This window comes from Anomaloglossus baeobatrachus, chromosome 6, assembly GCF_048569485.1.
Source record: "Anomaloglossus baeobatrachus isolate aAnoBae1 chromosome 6, aAnoBae1.hap1, whole genome shotgun sequence".
Classification (NCBI taxonomy): domain Eukaryota; kingdom Metazoa; phylum Chordata; class Amphibia; order Anura; family Aromobatidae; genus Anomaloglossus; species Anomaloglossus baeobatrachus.
This window is the reverse complement of record NC_134358.1, coordinates 478,727,205-478,752,926: the sequence shown is the minus strand read 5'-3', so window position 1 is coordinate 478,752,926 and position 25,722 is coordinate 478,727,205. Positions and strand designations below refer to the sequence as shown.

Below are 25,722 nucleotides of genomic sequence, written 5' to 3'. Positions count from 1 at the left end.
GCGGCGCAATGCGTTTTTTTTTGCCGCACGAAAAATTGTGCCAGGCAACGTTCCATCCGGCCGCCGCATCGGCTAAATTTGCCGCATGCGGCAAAAAACGGACGGAACGCAAGGCCATGCGGCACTAATTAAAGTCTATGCAGAAAAACGCAACCGGCAGCAAAAAAAACCGGTTGCAATTTTCCTGCAAAGTGCCGGAGTGTGCTGCATTGCAGAAACCGGAGGTGTGAAAGCAGCCTAACAGGTCTGTAAAACACAAGAATATAAAATCAGACATATAAATAAAGCCGCATCTTACCAGTAAACCAAGGGACAATAGGGCACTATTAGATCATGTATCTACTACATACTACTGGTCTCAGGTTACCTGTGGTCATAGGTAGAGGACTGTCAAAACCTCCAGATGTGACTGCAACTAACCTAAGTGACATCACCGCTCATCGCGGCTCAGTCTCTGCCTCAACCTCACAGTGTTCGGTCATGTTTTATGGTCGTGTGCTGTGCCTTCAGTCATGTAGCAGAGCTGGAATCGTCGTGGGACATCGTGTGGATTATGTCAGGACTTGCGGATGTGTTTTGAGGATTAATAAAGTGGTGAAAGAGGGTGTTTTTTGTCTTTTATTTCAAATATAGGATTTTTTCGGTGTTTGTGTTTATTCACTTTCACTTATAGATTAGTAATGGGGGGTGTGGAGACACGGGGGTCAGTGGGTGCTCTCGTCCGCTGCCCCGGCCACCTTTAGAAAGACCAAATGGCCCAGGGCTCATCCCAACTGAACGCTCGACCTCCTTAACCGTGGGCGGAACACTACTCAGACAACACAGGATGAGGGAATCACAATATTAAGACTTTATTGGATCCCCAAACAATTAACGGCACATAGCACATAACCAGCAAAACACACAAATGTAACAGGCAACAGTTTCTCACCCTTCCGCTGGCTCACCAGGGATTTAGAATGTCCTTGCCTCAGAGCTTCCAGGGCTACTTACTCCAATCCAGCAGCACCCCGCTTTCGGCGGGCACCCACCGAGAATGGAATCATGCCAGATTTAGGAAGCTGGCTGAGGTCTGCAAAGTCTGTAGTCCAGTGACTGTATTGTCCCAAGCTGGATTCCTTCCTTAGGTAGTCCTTGATAGCTCAGCCGAATCCTTGCATTCAATGCTGAGGTCCATGTAGTATTATAATCCAGGTTCAGCTTGCCAATCGGATCCGCAGATCCTAGATTGGTAGCATGTAGCAAGAGTCTCTCTGGGCAATGGACAGTCCTCCTTCTTATACCCCTGAGCTCTCCATTCAGACCATTGGGGTCTTCATGATTGGTGGATAAGACTGGGCTCTTATTGGCTAGATTTCAAGCCATATACAGAATATCCCAGTAATAATGGTCAATGGCAGAGAAGAGGGAGAGACAGCTAAGTTTGGCCTTCAGTGGCCAAAACAATTACATGAGTCAACAAAAACTTCAATACTAAACTCCCAAGAGTCTTGTACAGCAATGAGGGATTATCCCCCATCTATAAACAAACTGTCTTCAGCGTCGCTGAGCCACTGATTGCTATTTATAGGCCCTGAGAGGAAGCCAGCCATATCAATTACTTATAACCAAAGCTGATATATCGTAGGAGTATTTTGTGAAAAAAACAAAAGAAGAAAAAACTCCTAAAAATGACTATTATAATCTGAGAGGTATTATATAAACAAGTATAGCCAGGTGAATTTTGTTTTTGGTCTGACAGGATATATTTTTGGTCAGAGTTATTTCTTTGTGCTTTTAGGTCAATGGTTCTCTTAGCAATTCTTTACCCCATCTTAGAGATTTTTTTATCCCCCCATCCTCCTTAAATTGCCTCCTGTGGACTTATATTCAATCTGGCTATAAGTACGACATTCCTGGCTGGATAATATTAACATATTGATACACTGTTAGGAGTATATATATATGACCTAAGTAAACAATCATAAGATCTGGCCTATAAGATGTTGATGGGAGTAGTGGCTCTCTGGTAGTGGGTTATCCCACTCCCAGTGACATATATGGCATTCATCAGATGGAGATACATATATGTATACATGTGCACATTTATTTAATTGTTGCACCATATTATGGTTGCAAAATGCAGTGAGCCATAATCCCTGCATCGATATCCTGACAGAGAGGCCGGTATGTTGTAATCTACCTGGCCCAGCATAAATACACACAGGGGGGGCAATGTTAACAACGCCCCGTTACATGTCCATTACATGGACAATGGTTTGTCTTCTTTAAGCTGGCAAAAAATATATATTTTTGTGGAGTAGCAACAGGTTTGTTTCAAAAGTAAATAAGCAATGCAGAAGCAAGAAAAACAATAAGTAATGCACTCAATCTCCATGGCCTCATGCATGCTCACAATGCAAGACTCCAGTGCTGAACAAAAAGCATGTTTCAGTGTGTTTAAAGCTTGCTCAGCAACATTTAGAGAAGCCTGTGAAATACTGGGAGAGTATAGTCTGGGACCAAAATTGAACTCTGGATGCCATAAAACACACCATGTTTGGAGGCCAAAAAGCACGGCAGAGTACCCAAAAACATCATATGAACAGTGAAGTTTGGAGGTGGGTACATCATGGTGAGGGGCTGTTTTTCAGCATGCAATACTGGCAAACTTCATGTAGCCCCTTCTCTACCAGGCAGTTTTCATTCTTCGAGTTTTCCTCCCCTTCTTCCAAGAACCATAACTTTTTTATTTTTCCTTCAATTTAGCCACACGAAGGCTTCGTTTTGTACTTTTGACTGAGTTCATTCTTCCATATATTATACTGGAACCAAAGAAAAATAATCTTTGTTTTATTTTCAAAAAGGAGGATAAATTTAAAAACTTATTGCTTTTACTTGTCCCCTTAGGGAAGTTAAATCTGATATTCTCCACACACTTCTGCTGTACACATCAGGACAAATGCTGATCTGTGAACACCAGCGCCGACGTTCATAGGAACGGTGATGGGTTGTCAGGACAGTGACAGCTGGTGAGTAGCTGATGACCCCATCGGCACCCTGTGATCATATCACCAGACCGCTGATGGGATCAAGGTATGACTCTCTCAGATTGACAGTGGGATTTAACTGGTTAGTATCATGCCAGGACACATGAAAGCTGTGATTAAAAATCATAATTATTCCACAAAACATTGATTTCTGAACTCAGAGTTAAAACATTAGTATTGTTGTTTCTAAATGATAATGCAAAGAAAACAAGTTCATAATTTGAGGTCTAAAAAGGCAAGGCTTTTTTTTGTTATTCACAATTTCTCATTTTCAGAAAAAACTAAATTTTGCTTGGAAATTCGGAGACATGTCAGTAGTTTATAGAATAAAAGAACAATTTACATTTTACTGAAAGATATGCCTTTAAAAAGGGAAAAATATAAAATTACAGGAAAAATGGGAAGTTGTCTCATTGTACAGCTCTGGCAATTTTTTTTTTCCCTGTAAATTTTGTTGGGGAGAAGGAAAATGTTTAGGGTAGATCCGTAAACCAACTGAGCATGGCACTTATCACAACCAAGGCCCTGCTGCATTGCAATACAAGTTAGTTGATGGTGGGTTAGGAGAAGTCACTTTGTGGCCCTGATTGGACTACAGACAGAACAGAGGCCAACCACAGGTTTGACTTGGCTGCAGCATGTTCAGGGTTTGTTTTTTTTTTGTTTTCTTTTAATTCAATTGAATAGGCAAAATCTGCAATAATTGACATGCTGCAGATTTTTTCCGCACGAACATCCGCACGATTTTCGCTGCGGAAAAATCCGCAGCGTGGGCACAGCATTTCCCAAATGCCATAGAAATGGCTGGGGAGTAGCTGTGCTGCAGATTTCTGGAAAATCCGCGGCTTTTCCGCGAGAAATCCGCAGCAAAATCCGTGCATTTTCCGCAGCGTGGGCACATAGCCTAACAGTGCTCCTCTTACCACCCCACATCCTAATGCCACCGCTGTACCCCCACATGGTAATGCCTCACTTGTCCTCTCTAGATGGTAAAATTGGCCCTTCAAAATAATTGCCCTGGTTCTTAACTGTCCACTACTTAACATTGAAAAAGGTCTCCCAGGTACACAATATGACGGTCATCATAGCTCTATACAAAGAATGATGGGCCCACAGCTCCCCTTTACACAGTATGATAAGCCCACACTACATGTTATCAGGGCCTTATAATATATAGACACACACACTTACATACATGTTGTCAGGCCCTTTAATATACAACTCCCCCCCCCCCCCCACACACACACACACACACACTTATTCTATACATGGCATCAGTTCCCCACGCTGCACAGTAATGAACACTCTGCCATGTGTCACCACATTAACTTACATCCCTTCCTCACTGCACACAATCTTAGATCCTCTCTGCGTCTTACCCTGAGCCCAGTGCTCCGTGTGCAGGAGAGGAAGAATGAGGCGGAGCCAGCACAGGTCCTGGAAGAACAGCAGGGAATCCTCTGCGCACAGTGCACTGCTGTATGATAGCACCTAAGGTTTGTGACACTGCAAAGCCGATATATTTAAAAGTTGCAATGTCACTGATATAGTTAGCTGTATTGTAGCTCCGAGTGGACCTCCTTTGAGCACCCTCTGCCCCCCTGCTAGCTACGCTACTGCACCAGACACATTTCACATGCAGTTCGGTGCCTTTCCCTGGAGTGGGGTGGGGTTGGTTGAGTGGACTGGGGTGGGCAGGGAGTTAGCCATGCAGTAGTATTGGACTTCCCGGTCACCAGGACAACCACTTGTGGGCGGGTGCCACATGGGGTATAAGAGGAGGTAACCATGACAGCTTTGCTGGAGGAACGTCCCATGAGACCAGACTGGGTGCAGATGAGCACCAGTGCTGGTGAGACACAGCTTTTCTTGCTGTTGTGGAGCCTGGGGCCTGTGAGTTGGAGCTCTACCCAGGTTCCTTCTGCCAGTCGCTTGATCGTGAGGACAAAACAAGACATTTACACTGACACCAGTAACCACCTGAAACTTGCACCAGATAACCAGACACTGCCCAAGAGTGTCCTGGTTCACTGCTGGTAAATCTCCTAGCTAGTGAGTAAACACCTGAACCGGAACTCTTGCCTCATTTCCATTATTCACCAGCGACGCCATCCCACGCTCCGGCATCCATGGCCCACTATTAGCCCACCAGCTACCCTCTCGGGACAACCACTCAGCCTATGGGGAGTGACTCCATCTTGGCTGCAAACATCGACCCCTGGTGAGAACCCTTTAGCGGCAGCCCCTTACCTGGCCACACACCACAGGTGGTGTCACGACAAAAACTTTGATTTCCCCTGTAAATAACACCCTTTTTAAAGTGACCCCCAGGGTCACAGAACCGGGCAATGGCCAGCCAGTGAACTGTCCCAACGTAACCAGGCCCAGGGCGAGACTTCCTCTTATGAATACATTAGGTGTTTGTTCCTTATCCCAACATAAGGCATTTTAGAGGGATGAAATCCTATAACCACCAAATATCAGCCTGCAGGATTCAAGAGAACGTCCGACTGCAGTAGATCCCGAGTTGGAGCCATTAACCCTTTGAGTCTTGTTGGGCAGACTAAGGGATGCTTCACACACAGCGAGCTCACTGCCGAGATCGCTGCTGAGTCACGCTTTTTGTGACGCAGCAGTGACCTCATTAGCGATCTCGCTGTGTGTGACACTGAGCAGCGATCTGGCCCCTGCTGCGAGATCGCTGCTCGTTACACACAGCCCTGGTTCGTTTTCTTCAAAGGCACTCTCCCACTGTGACACACAGATCGCTGTGTGTGACAGCGAGAGAGCGACAAATGAAGCGAGCAGGGAGCAGGAGCCGGCGTCTGACAGCTGAGGTAAGCTGTAACCAGGATAAACATCGGGTAACCAAGTTGGTTACCCGATATTTACCTTAGTTACCAGCCTCTGCAGCTCTCACGCTGCCTGTGCTGCCGGCTCCGGCTCTCTGCATATGTAGCTGCATTACACATCGGGTTAATTAACCCGATGTGTACTGTAGCTAGGAGAGCAAGGAGCCAGCGCTCAGTGTGCGCGGCTCCCTGCTCCCTGCACACACAGCTAAGCGGTGTGCGCTGGTAACTAATGTAAACATCGGGTAACCATACCCGATGTTTACCTTAGTTACCAGTCTCCGCAGCTTCCAGACGGCGGCTCCGTGCAAGCGCAGCGTCGCTTGCACGTCGCTGCTGGCTGGGGGCTGTTCACTTGTCGCTGGTGAGATCTGCCTGTGACTCGCCCACCCCAGGGCTGTGGGACACCCGGTGCCAGGCCGGACTAGTCCGGTGGTAGTCAGTGGTGGCTGGGCCCGGCTCCGTGGCCCTGGTGGGTGTCAGTAAAATATGTGGCTTGCTTAATAATGTTTGTGTTCGTGACGCCACCTGTGGTATGCGGCTATTAAGCCGCCGCTGCTGTGTGAGGCCACCGGGATGATGTTATGGCAGCAATGGTGGTACTGCTCCCCACAGGTGGAGCAATGCCCGGGGCACAGTTGGTGCTTGTGAATGTCTATGCAGCTGAAATAACAGAGACCACTTCAAGGGTGCAGTTCAAGTTCTTTACTCACAGTTCTTGTCACAGCTGTAGGGACGCTTGGACTGCTGGGACCACTGTCAGGGACCTCCGCCGTTTCTGGGTGATTCAGAGAGTAAAAGCCGGTACCCTTCTCTTAGTGTCTCTTTCTTCTGCTGTCTTCCTTAGCCTTGCCTTTGTTAGGATGGACCTGGCTCGGCCTCCACTACAGCCTCCAGGCTGTGGGGTCACCTGTCGGCTGATTACCCCTTTTCTGGAAGTCTGCTATGGGTTCTGGCCCTGGGAGTTTACAACGTTCCCTGGGCCTCGGTTTTTACTGTTTGGAGATGATTTTGCACTCCTCCAGTCTCTAGGGACCGTCCCCTGTCGCAGCTTGATCCCTCCACCGATGTTAATGTGGAACAGGCCACCGCAGCCTACAACTACCCGTGGCGCCTCTAGGCCCTCTCCTTGGTACCTCTAGGACTGCTCGTGATAGCTCTAGGACTACCCGTGGCCCTGCGACTCTTTCTGTCTCTGCGTGGTGTCACCTGGACCTCTGGGTCCCAGGATCTTCACCAGGAAGCGTCTCCTTCTGTTTCTCTGCTCCTGACTGACTTGGAGCCTTTCTTTCCTTCTTTCTTTCTTTTCTTTCTTTCCTCCTCCTTGCCTGCCTCCAGCAGGCCTCCTCCTCCCTCCTTTCTCTCGTTCTTCTTCTCCAGCTACATGCTCACTCTCTCACTCCCTGAGGTAGACTCATTAAACTTGACCTTCCTCCCTTTGTCTGCTCTCAGATGGCTCCTCCCACCTCCCCAGTTGCTAAGCTGTACCCTATAGGAGCAGGGATGGGTCTTACAGCCCCTCCCAGCATGCAGCATGGGGGGGTAACTACCACTTTCCCTGGTCCCAGTATGTACCTAACAATGGGTGTAGTGTGGATTTACCAGGGGACCGGAGTTCACTCTCTTCCTCTCTCAGAATGGGGCATCACACCGCTGGATGGGGTGCAATGACCTGTGGCGACGGAAGCCTCAGGGGCGCCACACTCCCCCACAGCAAATCCCAGCACGTCCTCGGGCTGAAAAACAACAAAAACATGTGGGAGAACTGCAAAACATTTTTGGTATGCAAAACATAAAACAATAAAACATTTCTTCCCTTTATGGGAGGCATAATCACTTTAACGTTGCAAACTTCTTATAAAGAAACTATGTGTGCACTTTCAGTTCATTGCACAGTTTGGGCACTTCCCCCATAATTCTGGTAGGGGGCACAACGGGTGCAACTATATACATCTTCGGCTACAACAAGTCCAGTAGCCTGGCAGTTCGTTTCCTTTCAAACAACAATGGGACATAATCAACCAGCCACTAAGTCCAATGGCCTGGTTACATAAGACACATAAGACATCACATTTACCGGGGCCCACATTCCAGTTCAGTGGCCCGGTAACACATAAACATGGGGGGTGACGTCTTCAAAAAGTACAAGGGGCAGTAAGGCAGGGTAGGGTGTCATCTTCAAAAAGAACATTAGGGCAGCACAAAAGGGACATCTTCACAAAGAATGAGGGGCAGACAGGGGCTATATACAGTTCAGCATCTCTTCATCTTTACTCACGAGGGTAGATGCGGGGGTCCCACTCCGGCATTGCTCCTGGCAGCAGGTACGCCGATGATATCATCGTCTGGGTCCCCTGGGCGCTGGTCCCTGACCTTCTGCGCTGTTCTGCAGCCTGGACTGGAGTGGGGCTGCTTGCAGGTGTTGCACGGCGTTGCTGCAGAGGGCTGCTCGTCTGCAGGGGGCTGTTGCTGTGGTCTCTCGGGCCCTGCTTTGGCCGGGCTCCCTGCATCACACACGCCATGGAGATTCGGGTCTGCGTTTCTTGCGTGGCTGTTGCAGGACCTCTGCTTAGTTCTGTGGCCTGGGTCTGCCTTGAGGTGGTGCTGCTGCTAGGGGAGATGCTGCGCGCTTGCATTGTGCGGCGCCACTCTGGTTCTTCTGGGGCCGCTTCTTCCTTCAGGATTCGCACATGCAGCGCATACCAGCCACGGTTCCCCATCAGCCGTGTGTACTCTACGACATCACCCAGCTTTGCATCTCTCCCTGGGTGGCCTCTAGGCAGGTGCTCCTCGATGTCTCTTCGGGCCACAAACACGTCCTTGCCCAGACCGGGCTCCCTTATGAAGCCCCAGCCGCCAGCTTGTCTGAAGTCCACTACTAGGCCCCGTCGCACTGGGCCCTCGGATCCCCTCAGGGCCTTCCTGACGACTTCTTTGGAGGCCAGATTAGCGGCTTATCTGGCCTTCCGTTTCTCCTCCCGGAGTTCCCGCTCCCTCTGGTATTCTACCACCAGCCTCCGGCACTTTGGGGAGCAGCGGCCGCTGCAGTCCCCCGCTTTCAATGGGCGCTGCGTCCCAATTCACTCCCGGGGATGCCATTCCCAGGAGGCTCACAGGGGGACTCGGTAGGGGGCCCACTAGCTGTTCGGGGTCCACCCCTCCCCAGGCTCCGTCTGTGGGGGTCTCAGGCAGGCCTCCGGTGCCCCACCGGGCGTCCGCGCGGTAGGCTGGGAAGGCCAGGGGGGCAGTGAAGGGGCTCAACGGGGGCGCGTGGCGGGACCCTGGGTCCGGACTGGTCGGGGTTTCTGGTTGCTCACCCTGCTTCCACTCCGCGGCATCCATCCACCGCTCCAGATCCTCCGGCACCCTCGGCGTTTCTTTCTGCCGGCCCGCTTCTACTTCCACGCTGCTCAGCCTCCGGGCCAGGACTCGCATTTCCTCCCGGAGCAAGTTCAGCTCGGGATCCACTCTTCCGGTCCCTGGTGCACCTTGCTGCAGCTCCTCCGCCATGCTGCCGCCCTGGGGAATGCTGCCTGGAACACTGCTCGGGTGCTCGACCACGCCACTCGGCTGCTCCCTTTCCCTTCTCGGAGGCGGGGCCAGAGGCTGCACTAGCAACTGGCGCCCAGCCCATCACGGCCGGCACCGCTCCGCTTACTATCAGGTACATCTTCTTTATCGGCTGGTCTGGCATTCAGACTCTCTCTGCCAGCCGGCCAGCTTATCTGGTCGCCATTTCTTCTTCTTCCGCCTTCTATGGCGGGCACTGCTTCACGCTCTTTTCTTGGACAAGGGGGCGGAGCTTCTCTTCGCGCCCTTTCTTCTTTCACGCCCCCCTTCTTCCCGCGCTCAGTGTCTTCAATGGCGGCAGTTTCTCACAGTAAAACACAGCTATTTCACGTTTCTTCAGGCGCACAGTACCCGGTGTGACCGGGCACGAGATCCTGTTCGTGACGCCAAAATTTGACTCGCCCACCCCAGGGCTGTGGGACACCCGGTGCCGGGCCGGACTAGTCCGGTGGTAGTCAGTGGTGGCTGGGCCCGGCTCCGTGGCCCTGGTGGGTGTCAGTAAAATATGTGGCTTGCTTAATAATGTTTGTGTTCGTGACGCCACCTGTGGTATGCGGCTATTAAGCCGCCGCTGCTGTGTGAGGCCACCGGGATGATGTTATGGCAGCAATGGTGGTACTGCTCCCCACAGGTGGAGCAATGCCCGGGGCACAGTTGGTGCTTGTGAATGTCTATGCAGCTGAAATAACAGAGACCACTTCAAGGGTGCAGTTCAAGTTCTTTACTCACAGTTCTTGTCACAGCTGTAGGGACCCTTGGACTGCTGGGACCACTGTCAGGGACCTCCACCGTTTCTGGGTGATTCAGAGAGTAAAAGCCGGTACCCTTCTCTTAGTGTCTCTTTCTACTGCTGTCTTCCTTAGCCTTGCCTTTGTTAGGATGGACATGGCTCAGCCTCCACTACAGCCTCCAGGCTGGGGGGGGGGGGGGGGTCACCTGTCGGCTGATTACCCCTTTTCTAGAAGTCTCGTGGCCCTGCGACTCTCAGTCTCTGCGTGGTGTCACCTGGACCTCTGGGTCCCAGGATCTTCACCAGGAAGCGTCTCCTTCTGTTTCTCTGCTCCTGACTGACTTGGAGCCTTTCTTTCCTTCTTTCTTTCTTCTTTCTTTCCTCCTCCTTGCCTGCCTCCAGCAGGCCTCCTCCTCCCTCCTTTCTCTCGTTCTTCTCCAGCTACATGCTCACTCTCTCACTCCCTGAGGTAGACTCACTAAACTTGACCTTCCTCCCTTTGTCTGCTCTCAGATGGCTCCTCCCACCTCCCCAGTTGCTAAGCTGTACCCTATAGGAGCAGGGATGGGTCTTACAGCCCCTCCCAGCATGCAGCATGGAGGGGGGGGGGGGTGTAACTGCCACTTTCCCTGGTCCCAGTATGTACCTAACAATGGGTGTAGTGTGGATTTACCAGGGGACCAGAGTTCACTCTCTCCCTCTCTCAGAATGGGGCATCACACCGCTGGATGGGGTGCAATGACCTGTGGCGACGGAAGCCTCAGGGGCGCCACGCCTGTTTGACAGCTCACCAGCGACCATGTAGCGATGCAGCAGCGATCCTGACCAGGTTGGATCGCTGCTGCATCGCTAAGTGTGAAGGTACCCTAAGGCTACATTGTGGAACTGACAGGCAACACCAATGGATTACAAGGGAGGTTTTAGACAGGAAAATATTTTAAGAACTTTATTGATTACAGCTTTACCACTTGAGATGAAACAGCAGAATACCAGAACATGGCAGACATTTACATGTGAAGCAGAAGCTTATATTGTAGCCTTGCTTTTCAGAAGAGGATCATGCTCATTGTTTCGTTTGAAGAAGACATCTTTGACCTGACTGAAGTACACAGCAATTCCTTGACCGCTTCGTCCATCTGATGCATTTGCAATAGGCTTGTATTCCTTAGATTTCCTAGAAAGGAATAAAGTAAATATATCAGCGTATACACAAGGCTGTGACAATTCATAGACAGGTGCATGTCAGGCAGCACAGTGATTACCACAGACTGCAGAGCCGGGTTGGATTTTTAGTTTTGTCATCTGAACTGCAGGTCAACTTCTGTGTTTACAGCAGTGAGACTTGTCAGACACCTAAAAGTTTAGGTTACAAATGAATCCTGAAATCACAAGTGCTGGAACACAAACTCACCTGTACAAGGCAACACCAATCAGCAGAGCAACAAGGGCTACGAGAGCGAGAGGAATAAGTACTGTAGAAACCGACTGTTGTGTAGACCCTAGAATAAAAATTATATATTCTTCACTATATAAAATGATGAAAGCACCCTGTCTGAAGGCAGGATGGCAAGAGGACATGCCCACGGCTACTGACTGGCTCCGGCAGTGCACAAGACCCACCCTGTCCAGTCACAGACCACGCCTCTAACTAAAACCAAGAGAAAGACATCCCATCTGTCCTCTCAGAAAATTGCCTCCCAGTAAGATTGTTCAGGTTGCCTATAGCAACCAGAGTGCAGCTTTCAGCATTGAAGTTGTGAGGTGAAGTGAAAGCCGAGCTCGGATTAGTTGTCCATAGACAACCAGATCCTTAATCCCAAACCGGGATTGAATTTTTTGGCTGATACGTGCCCAGTGCTATGTCCACATTGTAGTTGAATTCCTCAATAAAATGGTGCCAGAGTCAGTGCCTGTGGGTATACCACCAACCAACTCTGGTGCCATTTTATTGAAGGATTCAATAAATAAAAAAATATAGTGTATGTGCTGGCCATAGGGATGGTGGCAGCAGCAAAGGCACAAAAAAACAAAAACACCCTGTCCTGCACCAATAAGGCAACTTAAAGACCAGAGTTTACACCAAGGTTTTTCTACAATAAACATGCTCGACACCCGGGCGTAGAACGGATTTAATAGCTAGTGTATTATATATATATATATATATATATATATATATATATATATATATCAGTAGAGGTTGGTTTGCAAACAAGTTTTTTGTAAACCCCCAGTGTCACAATATCACATTTGAAGGGCAAAAATATTTGTAGAGGAGAACTGGAATAAAAACTAGATATTTACACTCAACTGTAAGAAAAAACCGTGTATAAGAAAAGGTGAGAGCTCACTTATTCATTTGTAAGCTTCTTAAGTACGTTTGTTTGTACACCAGGAGCTGCCATTGGCTGGATATTACCAGTACAGAGCCACTTACCACCATCTATAGACACCAGTGTACTGGCAAGAGCCAAACTTGCACCATCGCTCAGGGTAATATTGACACAGTAGGATCCTGGCTCAAATGCCCTTCTTAGGGTCAGCAAGCATTGAGCAGAAGCTGGAACTTCATCACACACCATGTCTCGGGGAACCATGCAGCTGTCATCTGAGACTATTGTACAGGCATCTGTAGGGAGGCTGAAGGAACAGTGGTCATCAGACAAGGACCAGCAGTAGAAGTGTTACAGATATGGTCACTATTTGTAGAGACATACCTTCCTTCACAAGTGACCACAAAGTCAATTACAGAGCTCCCACTTGGAGATGCGGATATTTGGACACTCGTCATTTCAATGATGTTGACCTCAAGGATACCATCTAAAAGACAGTAAAGTAGTAAGGTTCCAGACCCTTTATATTACCAACATTAGTATAGACGCAGCAGACAACTCACCGACAATTGTGATGTTGTTCTTGTAATAGCCATATCTGTATATGAAGCAGTCTGGAGCAGGGGTTGTATATGGAGCGGTTGTATGGCCAGTGGTAACATTGGATATCTCAGTGGGCTGAGGAGTGTCAGTGGGTGGTAGATCTGTGGAGTTACCTGCAAAGAAAAGGTTGTATATTTTCCATCATAATGAGAACATGCGAGATTTGGGCCCCTGCACAGGACACTCAAAGCTCCATATTACATCAATATTAGTCACATTCCTACTTACCAGTGGAATTGGCAGTGGTGAAAGCACTGGTGGGAGTTGGTAGAAGCGTTGTATGGATTGGAGTGGGTGTAGCTGGATTACATGGACCAGGAATGGCAGCTTTCATAGTCAAATTAACACTGAAGTTTCCAATCTGGGTGTAGTTATGAATAGAGACTGGACTATTGGAAAGGGAATCATTCCCATCACCATAATCCCAGGCAAAGCTCAGTTTAGATTTAGTCAGGTAATGGCTTGGATCATGGATTCTGACGTCAAAGGTGATTGGTGAATCCTTAATAAAGATGTTGTCTGATGAATTCTTGTCATTCTTTTGAGACAGCTTCACATAAAATGGAATTTGAGCTAAAATAAAAAAAGGATATAAAAATTTGTTCCAAGCAGATTGAACAGAGGCTTAAAAATGCTGAGCTTTTTATAACCTACCAAGGGGCAGCTTTGTGTACTCTAGTGACAGACCTGCTAGTCAGTGCTGGAGGGAGGTTACACAGTAGGAGACAAGACCATGATAATCTCCTGTGATAATATAAAACCCAGCAAGTGACATTAGAATCAGGGTCTCTGTTGCTACATCATGCTGCTTCTGAAATACACAGGTTTCATTAATCTGGCAGTAAGTTTGAGTTCTGGCCACCACTCATTAGTATGAGTGAAATCTACAGCAAGACACTGCAAGAGTAGTGTGGTTATGAAACTCCAGCATTCAATTTACAGAGTAATCAGAATAGCACATTGCCTAATAGGGAGTAAGACGGTTCTGTCTAGTTCGGGCGAACCGGTTGTTAAAATAACAGCTGGTTCCCCGACCTGGCAAGAAACTGCTCCGGTTCTCTGTATTCACTTGTGTTAGTATCTTTAAGACAAACACAAATGAATCCCCATACCCATGTACACACACTGCACTTCTGGGTTCAGTGGAGCCTGTCTGCTCCCTGACCTAGCGTGTAGAAACGCAGAGGTCATGGCAGCGTGGTGAAGTTTCTCATCCTGCCAGCATCAGTGTGCCTGAAGAGTGCCACGGAGGAGGACGGAAGACCGGTGGTGCTTGGAGCAGGTAAACGCTCAGTGAGCCAAAGATGCAGGTGTCGCGGGCGGAGGAGGGGACGCTGCGCTCTCCCACTGCTCAGGTCCGGCTGCTGCTGCTGGGTGGCTCAAGCGGTGGGCCGGATCCTGGGGACTCTAGCAGCGCTCCTCGCCCGTGAGTGAAAAGGGTGGGGATTTGATTGTGGGGGATTTGGTTATTGTCCGTGACGCCACCCACGGTTGTGGTGATATTGGTGACACCACCGCTGCTCTGGACGGGGATCCCGGGAGCGGTGACAGGGAGCAGCTTTGTTGTTAGTTCTCCCCTCTGTGGGTAGGTTGTCCCGGGGCCCGGTGATGGGGTAGGGATGGATGGCAGGCAGGTTACAGAGCCTGGGGAGGTGCAGGGTCAGCGCTGTGCCGCACGGCATGGTGGTACTCACTCATCCAATGATGAGGACACAGTTCTCGGTAAAACACACGGCTGGATGGACTGGTCCCACAGACGGCTGCGGTGTTGTTTCTCCCGGCAGGTTGATTGTGACTGCCTTTCCCTGCACCTGTGTACTGTAACCGGTTCCAATGGGTTCCCACCGGTAACCCGCTCCCCAGCTTGGATATGGGCTGGAGGAGCCCCTTTTGCCCGCAGGCTCTGGCCCTGGGAACTTAAGCCTTGGCGGTGGCGGTGTCTCCCTCTCTCGGTTGGACTGTTGCCTTCTGTCGGGACTTGGCTGCTGAGAAACCCAGGAGGTTCCCTTCGCTAACGGATTTGGCAAATTCACGGCGACTCCTAGCCTTGCCGGGGTCCGTAAGCCCCTGCCAGATGCTGACTTTGCGTACCAGTCCGGTATCGGCGGGCCTCCGCCCGTCCACAGTCCTTACGGTAAACTCAGATAGGCCACTCCTGCAGACGGTCACCACCGTCTGCCAACCTTGCTGATCTGTCCGGGCCACACACCCGGACCAACTTTAGTCTGCTCAGCTGCCACTTTCCTTCCACTTCCCAAACTGATCTGAACTCAACTGACTATTCCTGCCTCCAGGACTGTGTACTCCTCGGTGGGTGGGGCAACTGCCTGGCCCACCCCCCTGGTGTGAACATCAGCCCCTGGAGGAAGGCAACAAGGGTTTTGTCTGACCGGGAGTGTGGAGTGTGTTTGTGTTCTGTGGCCCCTGTCTTGTCCAGGGCGCCACACAGGGAGACAAGAATCTGCAGGGGAGAGGAGCTGCATAAGATGGGAACTGCAGGGAAAAAAGGAGCACATGGGATGATATCTGTATCGGGAAGGTCGTCAGTTCCAATTTTAGCAGGGCTCCTTTAGTAGTAAATTTTTAAAAATTGTAGAAAATCTAGTGAAATCTGCAGCAAGACTGCAGGCTGAAAACAACATACATGTGCATGACATTTCAGGATTCTGGACTGTGCTGGCGTCTGTAAAATGTGACAAGTCTGCCCCTAAGGCCGGTGTCACTTGCGACTCACGCAAGTCTCGTATTGAGTCTACCGACACGGACTCTCTCCTCACAGGAGCGGGTCGGTTGCATAGAGATGCATGCAACCGACCCTCTTCTGTGAGGAGTCTGTGCCGGGTGATACAAGTGTGACACTGGCCTAAGTGTTTCATATGTGTCCTCATCCTAGCAGGCATCAGTCCACTACTTTTCTAGACTGGGTTCTTCGGTTCCTGTGCACACTACTTCACAACTTACCAGTTACTACATAATTACTGCTCGCTTTTGCAACTGGGTAATGCTTCCGGTAACCTCTTCTGAAGACAGTGACGTCAATCATTTGTGTGCCGGCTGTGATGTTTGTAGTATTTATGGACAAAATGGCAGAAGATCTCCCCATCATTTGGTAATACTGGCCTGAGCAAAGAAAGAAAGTTCCCAGTCATAGTCAGCTACAACAAGTATAAGTTAAGCATTCTAGGAGTGCGGGATCATCCTAATATGCACAAATCTTTAGTGGGCATTTGAAAATGTAAACAGAAAATTCAAATTACCAAAAGTTGTTTAACATGCATTTATAAACAGGATGTATAATTTTGGTTAAAATGACAGCAAATCCCTCATGTATAATTTACATTATCTCATTCCTATACAGGATGGAGCCAGACCCAGCAATGTTTGCCTTGTAAACTAGGGTCACTTAGTGCTAGGTGTCATTAATAGGCTATAAGCTAGAACCTGCACTACATCTGACAGGAGCCTACACAAGACTTATCCATGTGCAATTAATTCTACCAGTTGATGTCTACAACCCTCATGAATTGGTTAGTGCATGATTATTTTCACCAGTGCTCCCACCTCTGCCCAGATCAAGTGGCGTCTGCACCCTGTAAGTGCATTAGCTTTGAGAACCTTGTTTGTAACTACAACTGCCTTTAAGTGTGAATGTAAAATATAAAGAGTGTGTGTGTTTTTTAATTTTATAAACAATGTGTGCAACAGATGTCAGTGGCTGATATGCCATAGTGATCCGAAGATGCAATTCGGTCATGCGAAAGAGGGAAGCCTAAGTCAAGATAATTTGTTTCTCCTAGACAACCTCTCACCAGTCGATAGGCGATCTATTGTGGATCAGTCATTTTTGATTGCTGCCCCCTGCACTGATCAGCAGAATGGAATCTTTATCCTACTACATAAAGCATCAGATCAGATGCCCGACTGCCAGAAAAAGCCGTGCGCAGAGCATGAGTGGAGAGGCAGTAAGGAATCTGACTTGACGCTTCATTATACAACTGGGATAGAGAACCCAATGCTGCTAGTTCGTACCAGTGGTCAGACACTCAATTCAACAGCTAACGTCACCTATCCGATAGCTAGGCAAGAACATGTTTTCCCTGGAGAACCCACATAAGGCATTGTTTTTCAAGATCACAAGCCCCACAGACAAGATTTGTTTAGAACATAGCCAACATTAAAATCACAACCTTTACCTTGCGTGGAGAAGACATAAATGAAGTTGTGTCGTCTCCAGTGCGGGTGATGTGGGAATGGTTTGCCATCTGGAAAGTTGCTGGAAAAACTGCAGTTTCCTTCATCACAGAAGTCCATCCACTTGGTCCAGTTGTACACATATTGGTCCAGGGAAATGGAGGAAGCTAGAAGGACAAATATTACGTGACCTTATGCCAGGATTCCTTATCTAACACCGTAAAGCTGCATTTACCATTTCCACATCCTCTTTCATATTCAATGTCTCCATCATCATTTTCTTTCTGACATCTGGGAAACTGCAGGGTCACAGCAAATGTGATATTTGACCCTATCAGCGCAGGGCTGTCACTGGTCAGCAATGCCACCACTTTGCCACCTAGACAGAAAAGATTAAGGCAGCATGATTGAGAGTAATTGTCAGTGAAATGGAGACATGTGTACATCTCGCATAATACCTCTCCAGCAGTTCTCCTATCTAGAGTCACCAGACTGCCAGGCAGGGTAGAGATTCTCATCCCAAGAGTTGGTATCAGGAGACCAGCCAGCAATATGGTTACTGGGACCTGTAGAGCCAGATTTCCTTCCAAACTCCATTACATCCTGAAACCCTGTTCAGTTGGACACAACATAGAGAATATACACAATGCTAAATGATTCATACATTGAGTGAACTGCTCCGTATGTCCCTTACAACTGGTTATACTCAGGAGGTGCTAAATCCTCTAATCTGTATTGTGCCATCAGCAGTATCGCCAGGACCCAACATGGGCCATTAATCTACTTTATCTGACAGTCTCACCATTGCCAGCACAATCCAAAACAATGAAGTAGAAATCCAGCTCAAACATGCAAGTTTTCTTCTATTTGATTTAATTATAGGGCATCACACAGCAAACATGGTTAGGGCAATCAATGCGTTTCACTCTCAGTCATGATGTTTGAGCTGGATTTCTACTTTATTTTAGGAGGCCGAAAGTGTCCAGTTCTGGAGTTTGTCTTCTGATAACAGATGCGGCCGGGTACTGCACATCCACCTCCTACTCAAATCAATAGGAGGTGAATCTGCAGTATCTGTCTGCAGCCATTATCAGAAGAGGGGCACTTTAGCTGTTCAGTACCGGCATCAGCAGGTGACCAGAATCAGTGGTGGGAGGGGGTGTCAGACATTGATCACCTATCCTGAAAGGCTAGGCCATCAATGTTAAAGTGGTCGTGAACAACTTCTTTAAGCTCAAGAGACCAATGGCCAGTTTATGCTCAAACCATTAATCCAGCTTGAAGATTTGTTAGGAACGGTCATCAGATGTATGCAAACAGAGGCTACATACACCAGCCATTAGGCGGTACAAGGAGGAGACAGGTCTTCTAACCTGGTTAGAGGAGACAACACCAGGTTTAGGTCACCTGAGCAGTATATGCCATTTTCATGAAGTTCCCTCCCAGCCCAAGAAAAGACACCATTGATAGTCCCTTATTAATCCAAGGGTCTACAGATTAATTATTGCCACAGGATCACAAGTTTGTGGAGCATTTAAGAAGGGCTCAGATAAAAAAAAAAAAAAAAAACAGCAACATGTAACAATAAGATTTTTTTTTTTTATTTCATAATTCAATATTACACATTTGGGGTATATTCACACTTTTTGCTGCAGCAAAACCTGCTCTCAGGGTTAAAAAACAAAAAATTATAGTTAAAACCTTGGGCATTACACAGGTATCAATTACAGTGCCAGTTATTAGCCCCCTTACAGATGCACAAATGACAATGGCTTTTTTTGTAGAAACCAGTAAGCCCCAGTGTGGACACAACAGGGCCATTATTAGTGACCCCTAGATAGCCAGCAGCCCAGGACAGATCCTTGGTGTCCATCTTATTGACTACTCAGCGTCTCAGTCTAGAATATACATTGTGGATCTTGTATCAAAGTTGCTAACAACCAAACCAGTTAACCCGTCACTTACTTTTTCCTGCCTGGATGCCTGAGACCAGGCAGAGCACCACCAGCCCCTGCACTGCTGCCTGCAGCATCCTGAACACTGACTGAGCTGCTCAGGGATCTCACCCCAGCATTTAAAGACTGCCAGGACCCAACAACCACCATTTTTCCCCCCCTAGAAAGACACAACACCGTTCTTTTATAAATTAAAATACTTTTATTTGAATTTTCCATTTTGGAGAGAGGCATGGGGAAAAACCACTCTCATCTTTTGGCATAAAATTTGGTCGCAGCTTTTAACCAGGCATTAACTTGCCAACATCACGGGGTTCAGGCAAATGTACCGCCTTCCGGCCGTCCGGCGCGGGTATTTCACCACCACTTTTCCTACCCCTTCCGCTGCTGCGACTTAAAACACAGTAAACTCCAACAAACTTGGAAAACAAAAGGGAGGGAGGGTGGGAAACAGGTCCGGGTCCTGCAGCCGAGAGGCCGGAGGCTGGGCAGCCCGATGATATGTATCCAGGAGGCGGGGCTTAGGCCAGTCACACCACAGGAGGCGGGGGCGGCAGGTCAGTGTCTTTCCAGGGGGGAGAACTCTATTTAAACATGCAGAGGGGCCAGCAGTCAGGGGGCAGCATCTCAAGTTTCTGGCTGCAGTGCCCCTCAGACTGCCAGGACCCAACAACCACCATTTTTCCCCCCCTAGAAAGACACAACACCGTTCTTTTATAAATTAAAATACTTTTATTTGAATTTTCCATTTTGGAGAGAGGCATGGGGAAAAACCACTCTCATCTTTTGGCATAAAATTTGGTCGCAGCTTTTAACCAGGCATTAACTTGCCAACATCACGGGGTTCAGGCAAATGTACCGCCTTCCGGCCGTCCGGCGCGGGTATTTCACCACCACTTTTCCTACCCCTTCCGCCAAGGAGCAGCACAGCGCCAGCAAGCTGCGACCCCACCCAAAAACTGAAATACCTGAGCCGTCCCAGGAATTTCCGCAACCACCATATCCACAACATCATCATTTGGGATGTACCCATCTGAGCTTAAGGACAGCCAAATATTGCCTTCCAGCTGGCGGTGCCAGACCAACAACCTTTTTTTTTTTTTTTTTTTTTTTTTTTTTTTAAACACTTTATTAACAGCACAACTTGGGTAGGCCCTGATCGCACATGCGCCAGGAGAGATCCATATCACATTCTTCCTTAGCGCCTTGCCCCCTGGGCCAGAGGGTTACCTTCGGCCGGATCGTTGTAACACTCCGAACGAAAACAGGGAAACTTGTACCTCTGTGACCAGATAAGGGTAAGAGGCCTAGCTAAACGGCCTTGGACCAGATACTTGAAGCCTATGTGTATCACCAAGTCGGTTGGAGAAAAGAGAGCTCACACAATCTTGATCACCTCTGATAGACCCACAGCTGAGCCAAGCTCCGGCAACCTCTCCAATTACATCCACTGTAACAGGAACAAAGAACCGACCACCAAGGCGAAGAGGCGAAGATCTGCTCTCCTCGCAGCCAACATATATGGAAGTAACCTCGGACCCAGTCACTAGGCCGACTTAGATCTGAAAGGAAAACACTGTCAGAACAGAGAATTCTCGTAACCATCAACGCCTCTTCTCTCCAAGGTGGTACTGGCAAAACCCAAAACCCCCTTTTTTTTTTTTTTTTTTTTTTTTTATATATAGAAACAAATCACAATCATATCATTTTACATTAGCCCTGTACGCTGTTCTGAATCTTCTTACGTGCCTGATAAAAACCGATTTCAAAACCAACTCAGTCCTAACGTCCCTCATAATGCATTTCAATTGCAGTCACCAAATCCACTGAAACTGTGCTCATGTATGCTGGCCCCCGAAGCCTTGGAACACCCCAACTCTGGGAGAGTTTGTGCCGGGTACCAGGCTGGCAAACACCGAAATAACCAGGAACCGTCGCATTACCGACCAAAACCAGCCCACAAAAAGGAGGACTAAATCCGTGACGCTAAATTGAAGGTCCGTCGTCGTGGGTAAAAACTGGTACCATCACACCCGCTCGCCTAATAGACATAACCGACACCGTCGGGACACCCGCCGAGTGATGGAAAAAGAGATCCAAAACATCAATGTATAGATTTGCAATGGGGCGAACAATCCAAAAACCCCCCCTTTTTTTTTTTTTTTTTTTTTTTTTTTTTTAAAACAATCTACGGCTAGAAAAGAATAGGCCTGCTGTGCTCCACTCACTTACCATAATCATCCAACCCTTCAATACCTTACACCCCACAAGACCCTCATCGCTTCAGTACCGTTCCACAATTTAAAAATGGGAAGACCGACCTCGTAACAGGTTGCTTGCAACCGAAAATGGTGCACATTCGTTGAATACTGCAGGGCGTGTAATACTAGAGGGTGGCTTGGAAAATCGTCACGCACATCAACCACCGGAGCAACACCCGCTGAATAACGTACCATAGAACCGTCAGGTCAATGCAAAATGGGGGCCCAGATCATAGGCCTAACTTCACCAAACACCCTACCATCTAGCTGAGAACTCCAAACCTTGATCCTGCTGGTGGGTTGAGTTACCAAAATACCTGAGATTGGGATTGCAATAAGGTGAGCGATACTAACCCGGAAACCAGATGCCTATTTTGCCTTCAACCCTGCGTTGACCCATAGGCATTCCAAGCCACAAAAAACCTAATCAGCCTGATTACTTATTTGAGGAAGGAGCTGTAGTTGGTTAAGGCTTTTTACCCACCGGCATCGTCGGACCACTGGTCATTCTCCTATTTCCCAGTCCACCCCCCCTTTTGTTTAGCTGGAACCTAAATAGGGGGAAAAGCGCAATCAAAGTTAGGTTACCGGACCATGCCCCCCGGGCCCAGCATAAGGAGCATTTTTTTTTTATATATATATAACTATATAAACATATATTGCAAATAATCCCACACAGCTGGCCCTACAACGCCGGAATACTCCATCTACAAATCTGTCTGTTCCTGCTCTTGAAACTATTATGGCATGGCACGGTAGCTCAGTGGCTAGCTGCAGCCCTGGGGTCCTGGGCCCAAATCCCGCCAAGGCCACCATCCGCAAGGAGCCTGTACGTTCTCCCCGTGACTGCGTGGGTCTACTCGGGGCACTCTGGCCTCCTCCCCCACCCCAATAAACATACAGGTAGGGAATCCAGACCGTAAGCCCCAATGGGGACAGCGTCCCCAATCCATGCAAAGCACACGAAACTAAAAGTGAATTTATACCTTTTAGGATATTTATGTGGATGTAATTGTCCAGAAAATATTAGTGGGCATAATTATTATGCGAATAGCTAACCTTGCCGGTTTACCCATCTCACTTGTTTATTTTCGGTTCCTACGGTAAGGAAAACCAATTAAAACATACGTAATTAACCAAAGAGGGAAAATCTAGTAAAAAAGGCTGAAAATTACTTCTCTAAAAAAGAGAAGCAATTTTAGAAAACAATCAAGCCATGCAAATGTACAGAAATATACTTCTCACATTTCGATAAAACTATCTGTGACCAATATAGATCCCTTCTTTCAATTACAGCATTAAATTAGGGTGTATAACAGGGGGTTTAGATCCCGTGATCCCATCGTATTGTCACTAATCTATAAATCACTTGAAGGGTCAGTTAACAGGTGGCAACCAGATTATTACAAGGAATGGAGCCGCCTGTATTAAAATAAGGTTGAAAAAGTAAGATATGTTTAATTTTGGAAAGACGTCTCAGAGGAGATCTCATTTGTACCTCTTCCGACAAGCCTACAAGCTGCCGTAACCCTCCGTCTGATACAGCGCCGCACAATCAGCTCTGTCATCTACTGTATCCTCACCTATCCCCTGTAGACTGTGAGCCCTCGCGGGCAGGGTCCTCTCTCCTCCTGTACCAGTCTGTGCCTTGTATGGTTTATGATTATTATACTGGTACCTATTATGTAAACCCCTTTCACATGTAAAGCGCCATGAATTATATGGCGCTATAATAAATAATAATAATTTGTATAAATACCCGTGTGCTCAATATAAATAAACTGGCACCAGACTTAATCCTCCGAGATAGGGAAAGCTTCTTTACAGTTAGAGCGGGTAGATTGTGGAATGCTGTCTACAAGGGGTAGGAATGCTAGATACCATCACAGCTTTTAACAGAAACGGGGGAGGGCGATTCCCTCAGCACCAATAACATTGTTTGTTATAAATAACTTAGTGACAACATGTAGAGCTGGGCGGGAAGCCTGTTACCTGTGACATCACGTTATCCTCCCTAGGGGGACTTATCCCACCCCGCATTCCCCATCAGGGTACTCACCTGGTGATTCAGGAAATGGCAAGACGACTGGATCTAGCTCTACCCACGTAACGACTGCTACGACGACGCTCACACCGATCCAAGGGTTAAGATGACAGACTCCGGACATGGTGGCTACCCATGCCAAAGCTTGCTACCGTGACCCCTGCACATGACTGTACAACGCGATGGTCGGCACCGCACCCACCGCCGCCATAACATGCTGAAATCCACTGTGTGACAACGGGGAGGGGCTGTAAACAGTCACCATTGTATAATGTCAAATGGGGTGTGTTTTGGCCTGGGACTGTTCACTACCAGCCCCCCTCAATTTGAACATTGAAGTCCTAACAGAATCCCTTAACCCGCCCGCTCACTGGGAGACCCACATGGTCCCTGGTTCATTCCCAGGCTAGCCCCCTTGGCATTCCCGGGGCATACAAACGGAGGGGAGGGGAAGTTCAGTCCGTGTGGGATGGGGTGATTTGAACTCTTGCAGGTTAGTGCCTGCATACTACATTCCCCACTACAGTGCCTCCAACCTGCGCTGTGACAGGGACTGCACTGAGTCTGCACTTCAATTAGGCTGTGTGCGTAATTCATGCGTCCTGCGTCCCCTGCACAGTCTATGGAGACTGTGCAGAGGCCGTACGCATGTGGCATATTAGAACGCAGCGATTCAGCTGCTGCCCGAATCGCTGTGTTCTAAGAAGTGACATGTCACTTCTTCCGTGCGCTCTGCCGGCAGCTCCTGCTCTGTCTATGGCAGGAGCTGCAGGCAGAGCGCACGTTCTCCGCCGGCACCATGCGCCTCAGAACGCAGCTTTTCAGCTGCGCTCTGAAGCGCACCTTTTAGGTGCCGTGCAGAGCGCACACAGCCCTACCCTGCTCCTCATCAGTACTGGCGGCGGTGGCTGGGCGGCGGGTGGGCGGGGCCAAAGACAAAAAGCGCGAAGCGCTCTTTTTCAAACTTAATGGCGGCTCAAGCTGACCGGCGGGCAGGTAGTTCCCTCAGAACGCCGCTCGCCGGCGCACATAGCTTGAGCCTCAGCATGGAGGGAGCCGCTCACAGCTAAAAGCGCCGTGAGCAGGACGCTTTCCTCCATGCTGATTTTAGGGGAGGATGGAGGGAGGGAGGGAGTAAAGGGTGTTTAAATAATGACGAGCACAAGCGGACCAGCGGGCGGGTAGTTCCCTTAGAATGCCGCGCTCACCGGCACACATCGCTTGTGCCTCAGCAGAGAGGGAGCCGCTCACAGCTAACAGCGCTGTGAGCTGAAACGCTTACCTCCCTGCTGATAGCTCTCCTACCGCCTCCAGGAGCGGGTCCCTGTGTCCGGCTGCCCAAACAGGTCCGGGTCCTGCAGCCGAGAGGCTGGAAGCTGGGCAGCCCGATGATATGTATCCAGGAGGCGGGGCTTAGGCCAGTCACACCACAGGAGGCGGGGGCGGCAGGTCAGTGTCTTTCCAGGGGGGAGAACTCTATTTAAACATGCAGAGGGGCCAGCAGTCAGGGGGCAGCATCTCAAGTTTCTGGCTGCAGTGCCCCTCATTGTGTCCAACAAGTCCCAGCTGCAGGAACCAGCAGTGGATCCCCTGATCCCTCCTCCTGTATATGAGAAGCTGCAGGCCCATCATGTGATGGGATCAGGGAGAGATGTCTGCTCATGTGCTTCTGAGTCACTCCAAAGAATCTCACACTTTTCTAAATTTCTGAAGGCTCGAGACTTTATTTTCATCATGAATTTACCACAAATTGTCAGTTTTTGCCAGAGCAGGTAAAGAGGTGACGCAAAGATCATGGTGAAGTCTACTGGAGTTTTTATAGATAAAAAAAATCTTATGGCGTATGTCCACATTCAGCTTTTTTATGCTGCTTTTAAAGTCAATGCTAAGAGCAAATGAAAAAAATAAAACAAATGTTGCAGGGGAAGAAGATATTCATGTATTTAGTATGGTGGTCTTAATAAAAAAAACAAAATAAAAAAACACACCTGATGCACCTGCAGTTTGGCTTTTTCACAGATTTTTTTTTATCCCCCCCTTCATTTTTAAGGATGTTTCCTGAAGTGTTTAAACTTATTTTGTCAGTTCTCCTAATTTATTTATTTATTTATTTATTTTTTCATAGACATTAAAGAGAATCTGTCACCAGGTTTTTGC

The 25,722-nt window shown here is 48.4% G+C and overlaps 1 pseudogene; it reads right to left on the bottom strand.

The window, feature by feature from the left end:
* Positions 1–11,207: 11,207 nt before the first annotated feature.
* Positions 11,208–19,372, bottom strand: LOC142244477 (protein QNR-71-like; annotated as a pseudogene).
* Positions 19,373–25,722: the final 6,350 nt, after the last annotated feature.